Below are 16625 nucleotides of genomic sequence, written 5' to 3' on the forward strand. Positions count from 1 at the left end.
GCACTCGATGTAGAAGGGTATATCCTCACCAGTTTAGAGGGCATGAGGTACCAGTCGTTGAGAATTTTTTGTACAGATTCCCAGTGTAGTACACATCAGGAGATTTTTAGTGGCCTTTGAAGGGCACGTTGCCATTGTTGTGGGGTGTAGTTGCATTTTAGAAGCTTTTCCCAGTGTAGCATTGCAGAGGTTTTGGTCTCGGTTGCAGGGTCTGTGATAAGCTTATAGATGTAGGAGATACTTCTCAGAGGAGTTCTCGGGTTTTTCTGTGTTGTAAAATTCTAGGAGGTGCCAAAAGAAGAGGTTTTTCGACCATGGTGCACGTGAGAGGGCTGAACAAATGAGCCCACCCTTTTTTGAAGCCTATTAGAGCCTCTCCATTGGAATCCATACTCCGGTGCCCTGTATGTAGATCAGGGGGCGGGACACATGGACGGGGGGGGGGAGGCGCCCGTGCGCCCCTAATGGACAGGCCGTCACTGGGTTTGACCTCTTATTATATGGTTTTGGTAATAGGAAAATTGTACAAGAAAATTGTATAATGTATGGCCAGTCTATCTCTTGATAGCTGTGCCCACAATGAGGGGTTCCCACCATCCCTGCACTGAGTTCCTGGGTCACAGAGTTGCAGATTCTGCATTCCTGCAATGCAGGGTTGCCAACTGTCAGTAAATTCATGGACAGTTGTAAAATGTATGATTTTTACATCTGTTCATTTTGGACATACAGTCTGCATGCCCGTAATGGACATTAACAGAGAGATGTAAAAATCACAGATTTCACAAATTGTCCATGAATTTACTGACCGTTGGCAACCCTGCTGCGATGTCCATTATGAGGGGTTCCTACCATCCCTGCTAGATTTGTATTTATTTCATGTTCTGCATAATGTAACATCTGGAACACAGAGTCCATAAAAGAAATGTCCAAAGTCAGCGTGTAACTTAGCCTACCAAACTCTATGTATTAGTGTCAGATGATAAACGTTCACTAGCCCTCAATCTCCATCCATGGTAATAGTCAGAAAAAATGGTCTCTTAAAGATGAACTTTAATCTGCTTATATTTTGCCCACAGTGCAGCTGCTGATTTTTAATAGGACACGTACCTGTCCTGGAGTCCAGTGATTTCGGCAGCGCAGCTGATGTTTCCATCAGCTGTCGGGTGCTGCCGCCGCCATTCAGGGCCGGATTAAGAACATCATGGGCCTGGTGCTGAGGATTATGGTGGGGCTTTTTATAAAAAAATAAAAATAATGAAAAATGCAAACAATTTGTTGTTATAACAAATTAAATTAAATAGAGAGAGAAAGGGGATGAGAGAGGGGTGAGGGGTAAGGGAGAGAGGATGAGAGAGAGAGAGAGGGGGGATGAGAGAGAGAGAGAGAGAGAAAGGATGCGCATGCATGAAAGAGACAGCAACACAGCCCGGCCAAGGCAAGTGACCGAAGGCACAGAACCCGGAAGGAAGACCAGGACCCACCGGATTGATCACAGTGCAACACTGGAGGGCTCAGTCTGAGAGGTAAGTGTACCCTAATGTGCTAATATGCTGTGCATACATTATGGCATAACCTACTTCAGGGCTTCTAAAAAGTAGTAATATTAGCGAAGTTTACTACCGCTTTAATATCACAGGATCCCAGGAGCCTCTCCTGGGGCCGCCTACTGACCCGGTGGCCCTTGGGCAGTACCCAAATGCATAGTTGCCAACATTTCAAAAATCTTTTCAGGGACACTTTTTTTTTTCCAGTGGTATATTTAGAGTAGCTGACATCCTCTATGTTCCTCTATACATCACAGTAGTAATCACAAAATTAAATGAGTACTAATAATGGGCAGAACAAATATGAAGACTGTGAAGATTTCCTTTAGTTGAACTAACAAAAGTGTGCCCATTCTAGAGCTGGTAACATTGAGGATATTCAATATAATTTTAAAGAACTGTTTTTGTGGGTAAGAGGCATAGGGGAGGAGTATGGATGTATACAAGTGGGAAGTATGTGCAGGTGAGGGAGAGGAATGTGGAGGGTATAACAGTGGGCACTATGTACAGGAGAGGAGTGTGGGGGGTATGGCAGTGGGCACTATGTACAGGAGAGGAGTGTGGGGGGTATAACAATGGGCAGTATGCACAGCAGAGGGGTGTGGGGGGTATGACAGTGGGCGGTATGTACAGGAAAGGAGTGTGGAGGATATGGTAGTGGGCACTATGTACAGGAGAGGAGTGTGTAGGGTATGGCAGTGGGCACTATGTACAGGAGAGCAGTGTACGGGGTATGACAGTGGGCAGTATGCACAGCAGAGGAGTGTGGAGGGTTGACAGTGGGCACTATGTACAGGAGAGGAGTGTGGATGGTATGCCAGTGGGCAGTATGTACAGGAGAGTATTAAATAAGGGGTATTTTGGGACTTTAATTGAATCAGTTGACTGGTTGGGTTAAAAAAAAAGAGACTAAACGGATTGGATGCATGAGTGTATTGTATTGGTAAATCATAGATAAACAAATGATGCATACATATGCACGTGGAAATGACGAGTATCAATCCATATGCGTAAAAACAATATAATGACACATGATAATTTAATTAGTATCGAGAACATCATAAAATGTGTGTAAATACAATGCAATGAGCAGCACATAGTAACATGATGTAATATGGGTATAAAACTGTATGGGTCATAAAAAGATATAGTATATCTAAAAAAGTCCTATAAATGCATGTAGCTACATCCTTTGAGCCATACGCGTTTCGTGTAAAAATACTTCCTCAGGGGCGGATGCTATAGGATATCTGAAACGACAGAGTATAGTCAAATCAGATAATTGACACAGTGCAACCAGGAAAGACAAAATGTCCGTACTGGGTACTTACGATATATACCAAGCTGTGATGTGTATGTGGGCTGAGCCGGAAATGTCCGTCCCAGGAGCTGAGGCGGCAGAGGCCCCGGCAAATGACGGGCAGCACCGGCATCATCGCCAGCCAACAAGCCGCCACTGCAACCATGGAAACAGGTATTTGATAGGGATTGTATATAATTATCTGTAATGGATAGGTAGGTCCATCAAGATATGCCCAAATTAATGGGAGCAAATAAGGAGTAAAAAACAAACTTGTGCTGAAATAGCAAAAACAATACCTTGGTGGTGAACTTGGAAGCAGAGGCAATCTCAGAGCTGTGGCGTTTACAAGTGCAAGGCAACAAGCTGTATGGCTGGGGAGACGCCTTTTATGCATCCCGCACGTCCAGAGAGCTGCCGCCAGCATCATGCTGGCCAGACAATGCATGGGGCAGGCCCGCAGCCAGGGCGGTGTGACAGAACCCACCCACAGCTGACGCCAGGCAGTCCAGCTGTGTCGGCTCAGATGGATAATGCTCACTCGCAGCATGACGTACAAGAGTGACGTCACACGGAGGAGCAGTGCGTGGCGCCGATGCGCCGTGAGTGCCCGCTCAATCCCCCAAACAACACCCACCGCCCTAGGCCGGTCGGAAGTCAGGGGAAAGGAAGGGCACCCAGAGCGCATCGCAGCTCCCGGGTACGGACGCAAAAATGGCCCAGGATACCCACAATTATACACCAAGCTAGATTGTATACTGAGCTGCTCAAATGTATAAAAAGAATGTTTGAGAGGACCTGTGTGTGTGGACCAAAGTTGGTGCACGACCCCACAGGGCAGACCCCATACAAAGCAGGCAGGGGAACACTGCCAGCTACAGTCAACTGATTCCATCCCTATTAATTGTAGAAAGAAAGGAGGGGAAGGCGGGCATTTTGGGACTTTAATTGAACAGGAGAGGTGTGTGGAGGGTATGATGGGGGCAGTATGTACAGGAGAGGAGTGTGGAGGGTATGATAGGGGCAGTATGTACAGGAGAGGAGTGTGGAAGGTATTATGAGAGCAGTATGTACAGGAGAAGAGTGTGGAGAGAAAGATAGTTGGCAGTATGTACAGGAGAGGAGTGTGGAGGGAATCACAATGGGCGGTATGTACAGGAGAGGGGTGTGGACGGTATGATACTGAGCAGTATGTACAGGAGACGAGTGTGAAGAGTAAGACAGTGGGCAGTATGTACAGGAGTGGAGTGTGGAGTGTGGAGGGTAAGACAGTGGGCAGTATGTACAGGAGAAGAGTGTGGAGGGTATGACAGTGAGCAGTATGTACAGGAGAGGAATGTGGAGGGTATGACAATGGGCAGTATGTACAGGAGAGGAGTGTGGAGGGTATGACAGTGGGCAGTATGTACAGGAGAGGGGTGTGGAGGGTATGACAGTGGGCAGTATGTACAGGAGAGGAGTATAGAGGGTATGACAATGGACAGTATGTACAGGAGAGGAGTGTGGAGGGTATGACGGTGGGCACTATGTACAGGTGAGGAGGATGAAGGAATCTGGGAAGGAAAAATGTAAAGGTTTGTGGAAGGATGTTTAGGGACTGCGTAGTGGTTAAGCGGGCCATGCATGAATTGAAATTAGGCCATTTAAGCAGAGACCAGCCATAGTTGATCTATGTATGGGCTAGCTGGTTGTACACAAGTTAATTTATTGATCGACTTGAGTACAACCAGCCTGTCGGATTTTTCCCAAAACAATCAGTGCTGCCAGCTATGGTTAGCAACACTGATCATTGTATTCTGTGGGTCGGGAAGGCTCCCCACTGGCAGAACACAATAACACTGCGGGAGTAAATCCCCCATCCACAGGTCAGCATGTGAGAAGGTGTGTGGGGACAGGCTTGGGAGAGAGGTCTGTCAGCAGGGGAGTGTGAGATGGTCATGGAGGGACATCAATCAGCGGGTGGGGGGGGAGTAACTGGGAGTGATATCTTTTGGAGTAGGGTCTGTCATCTGCAGGTTGGGAAATGTTCACCTGTAAAATAAGTTGAAAAGGGAGGTGGCTAACATGGAAAGTGGCTGGGGAGAGACCTGGTTGATGGGGAGTTTGAAATGAATGATGTTTTACGTTTCTTTCACATTTGCAGTAATGCTTGCTGCCCTCTTAAAAGTGATCTGTGGTGTATTGCTTTTTAACGAGTGGTATAGCAGCAGCTGACAGGCATTCATGAGGTGCTACTGCCACCTCCTTTTTTTTTTACATTGCTGAATGGTAGTTTTATATTGTTGGACTATGCTGCTACTGCAATTTTATTTAATAACCTTATTCTTTTATATATTGATAGCAATCTATATAGCATGGAGTGTCCGGTGCTTTATGAATACAAACAGAAATGATGATTATTTCCCAGGACATTTCTGGTGATACAATGTATCTTTGCAGTACTAGTTTTTCTCAAATACTTTTTATCTGAGCTAGACCCCCACTCAAGGGCTCCCCCTAGAGAACAGCTTTGTCAAAACAGAGCATGGAATATAGTCAGTTTACTGTTCTATACTGTATAAGAGTGATCAGATTGACCTAAACCAGGGGTCCCCAATCAGCTCACGGACCAAATCCGGCCTGCTGCAAGATTTTATCTGGCCCCCTGATGTAAGAGAGGGCTCTGACCAGCACCCTGATGTAAAGGGGGACAATGGGACTCTAATGTGGACCCTGATGTAAGGGGGAAACTGGGACTCTAATGTGGACCCTGATGTAAGGGGGACACTGGCACTCTAATGTGGACCCTGATGTAAGGGGGACACTGGGACTCTAATGTGGACCCTGATGTAAGGGGGACACTGGGACTCTAATGTGGACCCTGATGTAAGGGGGATACTGGGACTCTAATGTGGACCCTGATGTAAGGGGGACACTGGCACTCTAATGTGGACCCTGATGTAAGGGGGACTCTAATGTGGACCCTGATGTAAGGGGGACACTGGGACTCTAATGTGGACCCTGATGTAAGGGGGACACTGGGACTCTAAGGCCCCTTTCACACGGACGGATAGAATGGTGCTTTTAGCTGCGGATTAGATACATGCGGTTTTGTGCGGATAGAAAAAATAGAATTGCCTGCGTCCAGGAGCGATTTAGCGCAGCTATCCGCACATAACCGCAGGTAATCGCAGTGAACTGTGTCAGCTGCGGATAACAGTGCCGAGCTGCTCATCGGGAAAGGAAAAATGATTTTTCCTTTCCTGATGAGCGACAAGCACGGGGATCCAACCCGGATCCCTGCCAATGCCCAGCACTGTTTGGTATGAATCTTGAGGGGGTACTCCACGCCAATTTTAAATAAAAAAACGGCGTGGGTCCCCCCCAGGGGCATACCAGGCCCTTAGGTCTGGTACGGATTTTAAGAGGAACCCCTATCACCCAATGACCACGCTCCCTAAAACGTCACAGTCCCAGCATGCCCAGGGACTGTGACGGCATAAGGGGGCGGGGTCACCGCCTATATAAGTCAGAGCGGAGCGCCCAGAGTGCCTTCCAGCCGGAGAGAGCGTCGTGTCACCATCAGAAGAAGGGAAGAGGGAAGAAGGCAGAAGGCAGCAGACCGGGCTCCTCCGCTATAGCAAAAGAGCGGCAAAAGAGCAGAAGATAGCGGAGGAGCCCGGCAGAAGACCCGGAGAGCGCAGAGAAGAACCGGAGAGACCCCCAAAGTCGGAAGAAGACCCCCGAAGCCGTCTAAAAAATTACTTTAAAAATCCGTGTAGTGTTTATTTTGTTGACACTTTTTCCCTAGGTGAATGGGTAGGGGTACCATGTACCCCATACTCATTCACATAGGGTGGGGGGCCGGGATCTGGGGGCCCCCTTATTAAAGGGGGCTCCCGGATTCCGATAAGCCCCCCGCCCGCAGACCCCGACAACCAACGGCCAGGGTTGTCGGGAAGAGGCCCTTGTCCCCCCCCATGGGGACAAGGTGCTTTGGAATGGGGGGCCGCAGGGCACCTCCTCCCCCAAAGCACCCACCCCCCATGTTGAGGGCATACGGCCCAGGAGGGGGGGGGGGCGCTCGCCCGTCTCACCCCCTTTTCTGACCGACCGGGCTATGTGCTCGGATAAGGGTCTGGTATGGATTTTGGGGGGGACCCCAAGCCGTTTTTTCAGCATAGGGGTTCCTCTTAAAATCCGTACCAGACCTAAGGGCCTGGTATGCCCCTGGGGGGGAACCCACACTGGTTTTTTATTTAAAATTGGCGTGGAGTTCCCCCTCAAGATTCATACCAAACAGTGCGAGTTGGCACCCTGTCAGGTTGCCATGGAAATGGCAAACCGCAGCCAAATGCGACCGCAGCTAATCGCACTGTGCAAATGCAGCTGATCGCAGTGCCTGGAGTCTTGAACTCCACAGGAAAAAAATCATGCTTTTAACTGCGGCAGAATAGCCGTCCGTGTGAAAGGCGCCTAATGTGGACCCTGATGTAAGGGGGGCACTGGCACTCCAATGTGGACCCTGATGTAAGGAGGACACTGGGACTCTAATGTGGACCCTGATGTAAGGGAGACACTGGGACTCTAATGTGGACCCTGATGTAAGGGGGACACTGGGACTCTAATGTGGACCCTGATGTAAGGGGGAACTCTAATGTGGACCCTGATATTAGGGGGAACTCTGATGGGGACCATGATGTAAGAGGGGAATCTGATATAATGGGGACTCTGATATAAGGGAGATCTGATGGGGACTGTGATATAGGTGGGGATTCTGATGGGCTCCATTGTATTTGGTATTTCTTTGCTTTATTTACTGAAGTTTTATTCTTGGATGTTCTAAATCACATCATGCTAAAAAAAAGTCTCCATACGAAAAAAAAAATCTCCAGGTAAAACTTATTAATTTACCTAAATTTGATGTGTTTTTTATAAAAGAAAAAAAATCCGGCGAATATTTGTAAAATGTTTGTGGCCCTTTTACTGAAAAGTTCAAAGACCTCTGACCTAAACAAAAAAAGGATTGAATGCATGTAACGTGCCTTGCCACGTTCTGTGCAAATGTGTGCATTCCTGAAAAACATAAATGTAAATGATGGACCTTAATGTTTCAAAATCTTTTTTTTTTTCTGTACACAGTTCGAGTATATATATAAAAAAAAGATTTGCACTTTGCTTAAAGTGTATGTAGTCTCAATGGCCCAATTTACATAATTGCATCGCAGGAATGCATGCATTAAAGTGGTTATAAAGCCTGAAGGTTTTTTTTACCTTTATGCATTCTATGCATGATGGTAAAAAACCTTCAGTATGCGGCTCCCCCTGCAGCCCCCCTACTTACCTCAGCCCGATCCTGATCCAGCGATGTGCACAAGAGCAGCTGCTGTCCCGTCTCTCTGCCTCCTCATTGGCTCATGGACAACAGCAGGAACCATTGGCTAGAAGGTTGTAATAGTGCACAATGAAAACCTGTGAATTTGTGTAACTAAAAGGCAGACTTCATCCTCACGCCAGCTTGCATACAATTTTTGGAAAATTTTTAGGCATTTTGCCAAGGCACCCCTGAAGAAACCTCAAGGCACCCTGGTTGAAAAAGGCTGCACTAAGGCAACACATATACGTTACCGCAGGCTGTAATGCATAGCAACCCACCATAGTGCATTGCAGCAAATGTTTTATGACACATTCATTTTGTGGTGTGTTGTGACTCCAATGTTTTGGTGCATCGGAAGTCTATTGATTTCAGTGGGCTGCCCTAATGCAATGCACAATACCACATAACCTAATATACATTAACACATGTGCATTAAGGCCAGGTTCACACTAGTGCAATTTCAGAAGCGACATGAGTTGCACAGAATCGCATAACAATGGAAATCACATTCTTTTCAATGGTGACTGTTCACATCAATGCACAGTAGCAGTCCTGTATTACTTTAGTGCAATTTCAGCACAATTCTGACCCCATTTGCAAACCACATCCAAGTAGCATCCAAGTTGCATTACATAATCGCGCTGAAAGTCAAAATCAAAATGTGATCACAACAGTTTGAACCTAGCCTAACACACTGCACAAATGTAAATGGAACCTAAGGGTTCATGTCAATGGTTCTAGTCATTTTTCATTTGACTGCATGTAGCTGTAGAAAATGCAGTGTTTGACAAGAAGAGGCTGTGTATGCTTTGCCTACAGTTCAGTCGCTCCTTTATAGGCCATGCTGTGTCCAAAGAAATGCAACACAATGCAAAGCAGGTCAGACATAGTTTCTGAACTAACAAAAGATTTCCCAGCACATTTACCAGCCAGCCTGCAAAACACCAAATTGACGCTGGCTAACAGTTTACGTTAAAAACAGAGGGTTTTGGTTTGCACACATTTGCAAATATATGCGTAAGCCACATTGACCTCTGTATACTGTATACTGTACTGCGGTCCTAACTCTAGAGCCTTCATAGTAGGAGCACACTTAAGAATGGATAGATTAAGAGCAGGTATGCCTGAAGGGAGCCCACCCCTCCTGTTAGACAGAGTCAATTTGGTTGTTTTGCAGGCTGGCTGGTAAGTGTTCTGGGAAATCTTTTGTTTGTTTGTGATGTTCATTGTCCTTCCATGTGTACCTTGCTGTAAAGGCCAGTTATAGGTTGGGGTGGTTGCCACTTTTGTGTACAGTAAGTTTCTGAACTGCCACATAGGTTTTGCTTATTTAAAGAGGAGCTCCAGTCTTCCCCCAAAAAATTAAATGTCAGCAGCTACAAATACTGTAACTGCTGACTTTTAATACAAGGACACTTACCTGTTTAGGGATCCAGTGATGTCGGCACCCGAGCCGATTCTTCAATTGGCCTCGGGTGCAGGCGCAGGCATCTTCACTAACCGGTGAAGCCTTGCGGCTTGACAGACATTTTTTTAATGCGCCGGGCTGTTACCGGACGCGGCCGGCAGCTCCTGTGTGATGGCAGGGCCCCCTGCTGGGAGAGATGGAGGAAGAAAAAGGAGCAGAAAATCGGAGGCTGGTATACGGGGCCCAGGATGAGTGGGCAATCAGAGCAGCACTTCGGTGGGCAGATCCGGTGCTGGGAGGAAGGGCCAGAAGTGGCACGGTTCCACAGCATCCAGGGACGCCTGGGATGCTTCTGATGGAGGAACAACAGTCTCCGGGAGTGCGGTCAGAGGGTGAGCTGTCTTGTTCAGAAGAGGAGAAGAGAAGGAGTCGCGGAGCCATACGGCAGCGGTGGATTCTGGAGCGATGGCTGTTGGGGGCACCCCGGTCAGCCTGGTAAGTCATCTTCTTTACCAGTTCTTTTAGTGCTGCATTGAGTGAGTTATTGGGGGTAGTGGATGGAAGTGATTCAGTGGCTACCAGAGCAGCGCTTTAGGCAGCGGCGGGCTTGACGGCTGGTCCTCAAGTGGCAGGTATTCCACCTCCCACTTCCGGGAAGGAGGCGCAGCTGCAAGACTTGCTGGGGGGTCTGTGGGATTTAGTACAGCGATTTGCGGGGGGGAAAGGGGTACAAGCCCCGTAGGTGTTGCGTGGGTTCCGCTGGGTGGTGGGTTTGTTGTGGACGGTGCAGGGACGGGGTCCAGTGTGATGACCCCCCTCCCTACGGTCATGGTGGTCGCCCCTGCCACAACAGGGCTTACAGTATCACCCCCGGCCTCAGTGTCTGCAGGTGCGGCATCAGGGGAGAAGGCCAGTTCGTCACAGGATGTCCCAGGAAAAAGAGATTTTGTTCGGATTGCCAACGCAGCAAAATGCGAAGTTTATGTGTGCTTTGAGGGGCCGTTAGGGACACATTTAAAACAGGAATTCCCGGAAAAGATTGACAAGGGTGAGTATGTGGAGATCTACCCCTAGAGAAATTTAACTTGGACAGGCTCAAGCTCGACGACACTAAGAAGGGGGATGAGGAAAAGCGGCGGTACAGATTGATTCCGTGGATTTTTGCTAGCTGGCTGCAGGTGTTTGCCATTATGGCGAGAGTCATTGGGGAGAAGAACCCAGAACACTGTTCAGCATTTTTTTGTTACATGGACGCCATCGGCGAGGCTCACAGAGTCTACGGGGGATCTGCATGGCTACGGTACGATGAGCAGTTTCGGCAGCGTAGGACCATCTGTCTGTCCCTCCACTGGGAACACAAGGACAGTAGCCTCTGGATGCGGCTTATGCTCTCGGCGCGTGGGCCAGTGGTACAGCTTCAAAATGGGGTTTCTGTTGGCAGTACAATAAGGGATCATGTAAGTTTGGGGGGGCATTCCATTTTAAACACGAGTGCTCCGGCTGTGGAGGTTCTCATCCCGTGTCCCGCTGCTTTAAAAAAGGCAAGGGCCATGCTGAGAATTTGCAAACAAGAGGGATGACGCCGGTGAGGGGGGAAAGGATGCAACCTTTTCTAAGTAGATATCCGGACCAGGACGCTGCATGGCTATTAGAGGCTGGATTCTTGGAGGGTTTTCAGATTCCATGTTCCTTGGCTGCCGTGCCGCCTATGGCGCAGAATTTGTGTTCTGCATTGCAACATCCTGGGATGGTCTCTGACAAATTGGCTAAGGAAGTGGCACTGGGTCACATGGGTGGGCCTTTCTTGGTTAAGCCTTTGCCGGATTTGGTGATTTTGCCTCTAGGGATGGAGCCTAAGAAGGAGCCGCACAAGTTTTGCCTATTCACCATCTGTCTTTCCCAAAAGGAGGTTCAGTTAACGATGCCATAGATCCGGAAGCGTGTACGGTGTCTTACACTTTTTTCGACGCGGCAGTCGGCTGGGTTCACCGCTACAGAAAAGGGGCTCTAATGGCAAAATCTGACATTGGCACTAATTTCCACATTCCTGTGGAAACCCTTCCCAGAAGAGTGGAGGATGTTGTTGCCACAATGGGGGGAGAGGTTGGATCCATATTAATGTCCATGGTTTTAGAATGCGATGTCCAATAAGCTCATATACCTGTAGGTGTGCTTGTCAGTTGTCCACCAATTTTTGGCCTTGGACTTCTGGATTTTTTCCTGTTATGCCCTGTACACACAACAGGATTTGCCGACCGTCCAGAACGCGGTGACGCACAACATGTATGACAGGACTAGAAAACGGAAGTTCAATAGCCAGTAGCCAATAGCTTCCGTCTCGTACTTGCTTCAGAGCATGCGTCGTTTTTGGTGCGTCGGAACAGCATACAGACGAGCGGTTTTTCCGATAGTAATTTGTTCCGTCGGAAGAATATAGAACATGTTTTCTATCTAAGTCCGTCTGAATTTTCTACAGAAAAAGTCCGATGGGACATACACACGGTCGGAATAATGATGAAAAGCTCCCATCTGACTCTTTCTGTTGGAAATTACGGTCGTGTGTACGCGGCATTAGACTGAGGTTCCACAGTCTAGAAGTTTATAGTGGGGAGAACACAGCCTTCTGAAGGCTTCACTTCCAGAGCAATTAGGCGTGTGGTGAAACAAACCTAAAAATTAACGTGCCACGAAAGAGGGGGAACTCCAAGTCTCTGGCTGGTTGACATTTATCATCCGCTGTTAAACCCAAGATTAAAAAAATCCCCCCTAGGGGCCCCCGGACAGCATTTTCCAGGATCTTTCAGCGCTGCCCTGTGTATTTATCTGTTATATAACTCGGTAACTCCATCCCCGCAGCGTGTGTGTATAGTGTATGTAACCCGTCCCGGCAGGCCGCGCACAAGTCTGTATATATTTGTGTGAACCGTGCGCTCTCTCCCTCTGCGCCGTTGTTTGTTCTGGACGCCGGGGCCCTGGCACAGCCGCCTGTAAGTGATGAGAGGTAAAATTGTGTCCAACACACACCTGGGGAGGAGAAAAGACAACACACAAGAGCTGCCAGGAGCCAGGAATAGATTCTATAAATAGGGGCAAGGCCCCCCCTACACTCACTATATACACAGCGCTATTTATCGTAAGCTGTGAGGTCACCCCTGGGAGGGAAGGTTATAAATCACGCAGAACGGGATTTCCTGATGGTACTGCTCCGATTTCCTCTCTCTACTTTTGTGGATGCCATGTTGCCCCATTCCCCAGGCAGCCCCATTGCCTGTCGGGGCTCCAAGCCCCCTTGATCGATGCTCTGCAGCTCGGGGGGGGCCTTTGCCAGTGCAGAACTGCAGCCTATAAACTTGTGTGAGTTATTAATCCTTGCTTGCAGAGGCCGCCTGGCCTGTGGGTGGCTGCAAATAACTTCTTCACTGGCCCAGCAGCCGTGCCAGCAGAAGCCTCACACTTCAACTGTGTACACAAGCTGGCTTGGATAAACACCCCCCCACCCCTTCACTCTGCAGAGGCAACCTTTTTGGAAGTGAGGGAATTCAGTTTCTGCAAAGCATTGGAGTTAAAGGAGGACTCTAAGACAGAGTTGAAACCCTTTCTGCTTCTGTACTTTAGGTACGCTTTGCCCAAGCCACAAGCTCCACAGAGAGTGCCATACCAAGTATATATCTTTCCAGTGTGGTTTTGTGAAATGTTTCTTTAAAGAGACCTTGCTTATTCAGGGCAAAGAAACAGGATCTTTTCTAAAGCCCACTCCATTACTACTTTCTAACAATCACAGCATTTCTGCCTCTTCCATGCTCCTTTACAGGAGATACAAGATACTAGCTGTTAACGGTGTTAAAGTTTACACAAAGCAATTATGTTGCCCCCTTCAATATGTTGGGATCTAATAATTGGCCGCTAGGGCCAACCATTGTATCATGGAATGAAGTCACATGCTCCCCCTTACACACAAAACACTTGGTATTTTGCATTGGCTGCGTAGAAGAAAGGAGAGTTGGAGTAGCTACTGTATGTGAAGGTGGTTGGAGCTTTAGGCCCCTTTCACACGGACGGACCGTCTATCCGTTTTTCTTCCATCCGTCGACGGACGACAATGCATTCCTATGGGCAAACGGATGACCATCCGTTACCATCAGTTAACCTCCGCTTCCGTTTTTATCCGTTTTTTTTAACGTACAAAGCTACGTCCAGATCCGTCAAAACGGATATTAACTGACGTTAACTGACAATGTCCGTCAACGTCCGATCAGTTAAGATCCGTTTTGAAGAAATAATTCAAAGTTCATACTTTGACAAATAAAAAAACAAAGTGAAAAAACTTTTATTTTAAAAGGGTTATGCAGAATAATAAAAACTGTTTTGAACATATCATGTGCTTTTGTGTCTTTTTATGCTATCAAAACACAATGAAATACCCAAATTAATGAATTAATAAATTAAAATTTGCACTGCATTATATATATATATATATATATATATATATATATATATATATATATATATATATGTACTGCCATGAAACTTCTGATGGAGATAGAAAGTAGTCGGCAAATTGTTCACGCATGGCAGTGTAGGATGGGTGGAGCAAGGCTTTCTAGGTAATTTCCTTAAATGCAAAGAAACTGCTGTAAATGGATGAAAACGGATACAAAAACGGATGAAAAAACGGATGTAAACGTGTACATTAACGGATGAAAACGGATATTAACGGAACGGAAGAAAACGGAGATTAACGGAACGGATGACGGATGAAGATGGATGAAGCAACGGATAAGAACTGATACGTTTTTAACATGGCTAATCTGATGGTGCCCGTGTGAAAGGGGCCTTAAACAGACCTGCAAAATTCCATAAATAAAATGACAGCTCACTTTCAAGAGTATTTCCAATTAAACCTATTTTGTTTTTATTTTGTATGAAGTGTGCTAGGGTTAGAACCACTGTCAGGTTTCTATTTTTCTGTTTCCCCACTGGAGAGATCCCTACTTTGGGAGATTTTATATCACTTCCTGTGTGTTCTCCAGGACAGCAAATTAGGGGAAATTTCCCCATTGGAGAACAGTAATAAAAAACGAGAGGGTTTTGTCATGCAGCCAGGGACCAGGGAACTGAACACTGTCCAAACATAGCCCAAAGCAGCAGAGGTTCTTTTTTGGAGTTCAGCTCCACCTGTCTGCCAAATGCATTGATTATATTCCTGCCTGTTTGTTAGCAAGAAAATAATTGAGGAAGCAGCTATATGCCACAGATAACACTCTAGAATAGCGATGTCGAACCTTGGCACCCCAAATGTTTTGGAACTACATTTCCCATGATGCTCAACTACACTGCAGAGTGCATGAGCATCATGGGAAATGTAGTTCCAAAACATCTGGGGTGCCAAGGTTCGCCATCACTGCTCTAGACCCTAATCAATGACAACTTGCTACAAGTGCTTGGGGATCTTAATAGTTTCGGCCCATATCCACACTACAAGAACCGACAGAGACAGAGCCACACTGTTGCTAAACTTGATAGGTGTGTAGTTTCTAAAAATGAGTCCATCTCCTGCCAGACACAGGTGCCGCCTATGATGCATTTCACCAATGATTGGAACTCAGCCCAGTTATGGGTAAAATCAGTTAGTGGAGGAGCCTGCATCTGGCAGGAGATGTACTCATTCACTCAATAGATTTGTTGAATTTAGCAGCAGCGAAGCTCTATATTTTTTGGTTCATGGAAATAATTGGCTCTTCATTTATACAAAATCTGTAAATGATGGCACTACTCACTAGAGTTGATCCTAAATTTTGGATGATTTCAGAAAACCTCCTAAACACATAGCTACCTAGCTCTACACCCACAATACTTTGTACTGTGCAAGTGAATGGTTGTACACGTGTGGATGGGGCCTATTTCACCATACACACAGGGGTACTTTTCCCATGGAGTGTGCTCATCAATACCCAGGACCAGGCGGAGACTGCGGTCATGTAAAAAAAAAAAACCATTAACCAATTGCCGCCAGTATAACGTACATATACTGCAGCAAGGTGGCACTGCTGCGCTGGATCACATACTAGGTACGTGATCCGACTCTTCTGGGTCTGGGGCGTGCATGTGCGGTGCAGGAGACCCGCTCACGCTGTGATTAGATCTGCGGGTACCACGAACTCGATGTCTCCTGGAACCCGCCAATCATTAGCCAGAGAGCTAGAACAGCGATCTGCCTATGCAAACAAGGCAGATTGCCGTTCTATCAATACAGAAGTGATGGATCCTGTGTTCCTGTAAAGCAGGAATATGAACCATGGCCTTCCCCTAGTAATAGCACCTCCCCCACAGAGCACAAACACTGGCTAGGCACACAGTTAACCCTTTGATAGCCCCTGATGTTTCCCCCCTTCCCAGCCAGTGTCATTAGTACAATGACCCTTCATATTTGTAGCACTGATCATTGTATTAGTGTCACTGGTCCCCAAAAAAGTGTCAGTTAGTGTCCCGACTGTCTGCCGCAATATCGCAGTCCTGCTATAAGTTGCTGGTTGCTGCCGTTACTAGTAAAAATAAATAAATTTAAAAAAAGAAAAACATCACATAGTTTGTGGATGCTATAACTTTTAGCGCAAACCAATCAATATGCCCTTATTGGGATTTTTTCCCAAAAATATGTAGCAGAATACATATTGGCCTAAATTAATGGAGAAATTTGATCTTTTATTTTTTTTTTTTATTGGATATGTTTTATAGCAGAAAGTATAAAATATTGTTTTTTTCTAAATTGTCAGTTTTTTTTGTTTATAGCCCAAAAAAAAAACAAAAAAAAACGTAGTGGTGATCAAATACCACCAAAATAAAGCTCTATTTGTGGGGAAAAAAAGGACATAAATTTTGTTTGGGTACAGCATCGTACAACCACGCAATTGTCAGTTTAAGTAACGCAGTGCCGTATCGCAAAAAATGGCCTTGTCATGAAGGGGAGGCTGTTGCATTAGGAGGAATGTCTGCGCCCACTCCAACAGTCCAGTGTAC

Source organism: Aquarana catesbeiana, linkage group LG03, assembly GCF_042186555.1.
Source record: "Aquarana catesbeiana isolate 2022-GZ linkage group LG03, ASM4218655v1, whole genome shotgun sequence".
NCBI lineage: Eukaryota > Metazoa > Chordata > Amphibia > Anura > Ranidae > Aquarana > Aquarana catesbeiana.